Genomic DNA, 5,587 nt, shown 5'->3' with positions numbered 1-5,587 from the left:
CTCAACAAAATTTTGGCCAATCGACTTCAACCTATCAAAATTCCAACCTTGTTCTTCAAGGAAATAGAAGAGGCATTCTAAAAATTCATATGGAACAATAAAAGACCCCGTATAGCAAAAACGATCCTCAACGGAAAGAACACTACTGGAGGAATATCAATACCAAATTTCAAACTGTACTATTAAGCTATAGTAATCAAAACACCTTGGTACTGGCATAAGAACAGACCTCAGTATCAATGGAATAGAACTGAAAACCCAGAAATGAACCTACAGACCTATAGCCATTTAATATTTGATAAGGGAGCTAAAACAATAGAATGGAAAAAAGATAGCCTCTTCAGTAAATGGTGCTGGCAAAACTGGTTAACTGCTTGTAGTAAACTAAAGCTAGATCCTTATATATCACCCGGCACAAGAATCAATTTCAAATGGATCAAAGACCTTGGAGTCAAACCAGACAATCTGAAAACATTACAGGATGGAATAGGAGAAACCTTAGGTCTCCTTGCTCAGGCCGAAATTTTCTTTATAGAGACCCGGAAATACATACAATGGACAAGGGTCTTGGAACTTAAAGAATTAAATCATACAAAGGACTTCTATTTTATTACTGCATTATACATTTTTTCTAATGTTGGATACCTACAGTAGAAAGCTATTAGAAAGCTCTTAAATCCCATATGTTGAATAGTGAGTTTTCTTACACTATAACATGGTATTTCCCAAATCATTTACATAGAAGGCATTGTTTCCTATTTTCTCATTCCTAGAATAAGCTGCACATGAAGACACCACTGGTCCTGATTTTCAGTCTGTACCTTTGAATACTGAGGAAAATCTTTCCTCTGCTCCCTATAATTCACTACTCTCCAGTTAGAATAATTTAGAATATTAAAAATTGAAAAAGAGAAAATAAATCATGGTGAAAAAACATATGCAGAACATTCACCAGTTTTTTCTGACCAGTTCAACCAATGTGAACTATTGGGGAAATACATGGACACCTCATTCCCACTGGTACTCAAAATCACTGGTTAGGCAATTGTGACGAAGACAAGGAACAAGATGAAAAAATGAGGAATGGTATCAAATGCAAGAAAAAAATGGAGTAGGATCCAAGCAAATTTCTTCTTTGGGATGCCGAAATTTATCGGCTTACTGTGTTGTGAACACTGCTTTCCAAAATGGCCACCCAGATGAATACTAGGGATGAGGATGAGTATACCCCTCTTCATCGGGAAGCCTAGAGTGGACACTTAGACATTGTCCATGAGTTGGCAGCTCAAGGCAGATATTCATGCAATAACTCTGAATGGCTGGACACCCCTGCACAGTACTTATATGTGGAATAATACCAAAATGGCTTCTTTATTACTTCATCATGATGCAGATACCAATACCCAAACTAAAGGCCTTTTGACCTCCTTGCATCTTGCTGCTGGGAATAGAAATAGCAAAGATACTCTGTATCTCCTTCTGTTGAACCATTATATCAAACCAGGTCTGAAGAACAACTTTGAAGAAACTGCATTTGATATTGCCAAAAGGGTAAGTATGTATCACTACCTCTTTGAAATTGTCGAAGGCTGTACAAATTGGTCTCCTAAGTCATAATGGTTTGGTTAAGTTTCTTAAATTTCAAAAATGCCAGTCCATCTTTTGTGTCCCTACAAATTTTTTCACAATACAAAGCAACAGTAATATCTTACTATAAAAATTTATGTATTTCATGGTATTCTTCCAAGTGAATTGCATGACTTTGATATCAAAATGTATTCAAGAGTTGTTTGTATACATCTGTAATGATTTCTGCAGAGTTTGTGATTCTTTAAATCAGAAATAATTTTAACTTATCTGTTGAAATGAATAGTATAGAAACTAAAGATGTTCCGGGTGCTTTTCTGAACAAAGTATATCTATGTTTGTGTAATGTCCATAATCTATTTCATTCTCTCCTAGATATAATACTTTGAATTCTACATTGTTATATAATGTATAGATTCATTAGTAAATGTGACCTTTCAGATTGCATTCCATATAGAAGTATTTTAAGACTCCTTTTTTTTCGTAGTTTCTTTTATTATTTTATTTCTTTGGGATAAAATGGCAATATTATCTAATTTCAAGTTTTGTAAAGGTTATGCTATATAAAGGCCTTTCTAAGGTGAAAATTTAATATACTGATGTCAAACTAACCTTTAATTCTATGAATTACATGTATTGTTACACTTGTATTTTTGTAATCAACTTTTTAATAACTCTTTTTCATTTCTTGCATCAGAAGAATGAAAAATATGGAATACTTCACAAATTTTCATATCATCCTTGTGCAAGTGCTATGTTAATCTCTGTATTGTTGTAATTTGGGTAGACCTGCTTCTGAAGCATGTAGTATCCTCTAAATTTAAGTACTTAATGATACAATCTTTATACAGGCATATATCCATGGTTGCCTATTTGTAACAAGGAACCCTTATTGTTCCTGAAAATGCTATTGATCTTATTTCTCTAAATTTCTGTGTACAGTGGAAAAAACTTATATAGTTTGGTCGATTGCTCACATTTACAATTGTTTTGTCAATGACTATTTCGTCATTTTCATTTTAAATTTGATCATACTTTGAAGCCTTTACAGCTAAGTCCAAAGGTGGTGGCTTTTCAAGTACTTATTTATCAACTGAGTTAGCTTTGTGGAGCTAATGGATTCAAAGTAAGCCTTGCTTAAGAGCTACTTCTAACTTTCTGCAGCTTAAAATTTCCCAAATGAGGTCTTGCTGGAACAAATGTCTACCTGAACTGTGAAGACTCAGGGTCTATGTTGAGGGGGCAGAATGATGCAGGTTCCAGCCTCGGGATTATCTGAGGACTGTGTTTGGGATTAGGAAAGCTCTTGGAATGCCAGGCTACAGAGGGAAAATGTTCCCTCTCCCTATCTCAAAACATGTCACAGACTCCTACTCCTGGGAGCTGAGGAAGTGGCTCTTCTGCTTGCTTAAGCATAGATTAACAGCTGGTCAAGCATTTTCCTGAGATTGGAGAAGTGGTTTGAGCTTGATCTAAAATAGTTTAGATAATAATATACCTAGACTTTCTCTCATAGGTTAAGTAAAAATGTATCTGTGGAAATTTTTTGTGTGAATGTTTTCTGACCAAATCTTGGCAAAGATGATGCTTGCTAGTCTTTAAATACCCACTAACAATAAAGCTCAGCATGCAGTGGCAATTGCTGTTTGCACTCTGCATACCCTGTGTCCTGGTGATTTTGTGACCCTTACCTAGGGACCCCAACGCACTAGACGTTGACACTGAACCTTTACCTTTCTTCCATGTAGGAACAGACCAACCAGAATATCTTACGCTGACAGCATGGATTGTCTTACTGGAACAAACATAATCTTAGTTACAAGGGATCATAGAGAGATGAACAGTTCAGACAGAATTGTTCAGAATAGAAGGTATTTTATCAAAACATAATTGTTTATTATACGTATCATTTCAAAAGTAGCTAAAGCCAAGAAAGTGAAAAAAATTGTTCATATGCATGATTACCTACTGTCCTGACCTGTCTATCATCCAACCAAGCAGGAACTTACACTACTGACATTCTATCACCAAATATTGCAATAGCTCCTGGAGAAGTCCATATGTTTCTCCTCGATATTAGGCCTTAAATTTGTAATGTTTTAATCACAGTGTTTCCTCTTGCCTCTAGGCTGCATATCTACAAATGGTAGAGCTTTAAGTCTAACTATACCAAAAACTGAGGTAGAGATAATGGAATAATACTTTAAAACAGAGTTGCCTTTGATTCCCTAAACACAACACAACAATGCAAAACAATTTTTATATTATATGTACTTATATATTTTATATTTATATGTGCTAATTTTAAATTTTATACAGTGAATCTTACTAGAATTGATAATTTGACAAATATATTGACATTTATTCCCATAAATAGATTGGAATATAAATAATTAGGTTTAGAATATATATTAGACTATAAAAAGTATCAATGCAATATCTTCAGTATAAGCTTCTGATACCTTCTAAGTGTTCGTGGTCTTCTGAATACACATGGTATAATAACAGTATTGTTTTCTGCTAATCTATAAGGGATTTTATTCTGATGCTGTGTTTATTGTTTTAACTTGCTGGTCCCAAAGTGTTTTTCTCCATATTTCTAAAGCATTCTTACTGATTATACCCAAATTTTGCTGATATGATGTCTAAAAGCTATTATTATTCTGCAGGACCCACGGGTCCTAGGATAACAGGTCCCAGTTATCTGCATCATCAGATAACAAGGGCATGACTTCTCACATAGGCCCATGCAACATGCCAACAGAAAATAATTAAAGACTCATCTCAATTTCTCATTTCCTATAATATTTCAGGGCCCCAATTGCTTACAAGAATTAGCAGTGATCAATTGTGAAATGCAAGGCAAATTAAAATGAAAGATGAGATCACAAAATCTGAGAGAAAGTACTGTAATTCAAACTTTCAATTTACAGATGACCAGCCCATATGAGTGAACAAAATCACAAATGAACAACGTTATTTTTAATACCTTTCTCCTAATGATGAATGAAAGATTTCAGTGCAGCCAAAAAAATAGTTTCTGGAATGATAGATCATAATTGGTCTACCAAGACTAGGAAAACTTGATTTAGAGGTCAAATATAATTTAGAAAAACATTAATTGAGAATACCCTTAGTGCTTCAAAACACTGGTACTTCAGTAAATCTTGGTTCTGTAGTATAAAAATGTCATTCTCAAACCAATGTAACCTACATTTAATCTCCTGAAAGTATATTCCTTTTCAAATAAACTTTTAAAAATCATATTCACCAAAATAACACTTGACAAGTAGATGATAGTGACATTACAAGGTTTTCAAGTGTAGGGAGCAAGTTACATTAGAGTTGATTTACGTACCCAGCACTAATACCAAACAAGTTCAACCATTCATTAAAGTGCAGAAATACTACCCCCCACAATTTGTGTTGTTCAGTAGAGGCCTTCCAGAAATGTGTTTAATGGATCAGCCTCCCATAATTCAAACCCAAATATTAGCTAATAAAGTAAATTTCATCACATAAGGAGGTACATTTTAAAGTCACTAATAGTTGCCTTATCATGTGTTGCCTTATCATATATTTTCCGTATCTGTCTAACATAGTAAGAAATATGACTTTAAGTCTTGAATATGGGTACTGATGAGAGATGTAACAAACATAAAATCTGTCTTCTATTTCTATCATATTCCTCTAAGTAGTAAATTTTAGTTTTCTTCTTTTTCCAAAACTTATAGTTAGTAGAATATTTACATAGGATAATGTAAAATAAAATAATCACATACCATTGCACAAAGCCATTTATAAAAACTGGTAGGAATAAATTCTAGGCCATTTTTAAACGTTCCTTTTGACTAAAGATTAATCTTCCAAATGAACGAGAATAAAATCATGTCTAAGTGCTTCACATTTCCAGTCTTGCACATTGTTATTGCAGATGAATGAATTATGGAAATATAAGCTGACATCAGTTGCCTATATATTCTCCATGCTGGCTGAGACT

At 33.9% G+C, this 5,587-nt stretch overlaps 1 pseudogene; it reads right to left on the bottom strand.

Moving 5' to 3' along the window:
- Positions 1-2,291: 2,291 nt before the first annotated feature.
- Positions 2,292-2,391, bottom strand: LOC138841368 (U6 spliceosomal RNA; annotated as a pseudogene).
- Between the last annotated feature and the right edge of the window lie 3,196 nt (positions 2,392-5,587).

The sequence above is a fragment of the Dipodomys merriami genome, unplaced genomic scaffold (genome assembly GCF_024711535.1).
Source record: "Dipodomys merriami isolate MVZ:Mamm:240054 unplaced genomic scaffold, mDipMer1.0.p SCAF_318, whole genome shotgun sequence".
In the NCBI taxonomy this organism is placed as follows: domain Eukaryota; kingdom Metazoa; phylum Chordata; class Mammalia; order Rodentia; family Heteromyidae; genus Dipodomys; species Dipodomys merriami.
The sequence above is the reverse complement of the archived record's forward strand: the minus strand, read 5'-3'. Positions and strand labels throughout refer to the sequence as shown.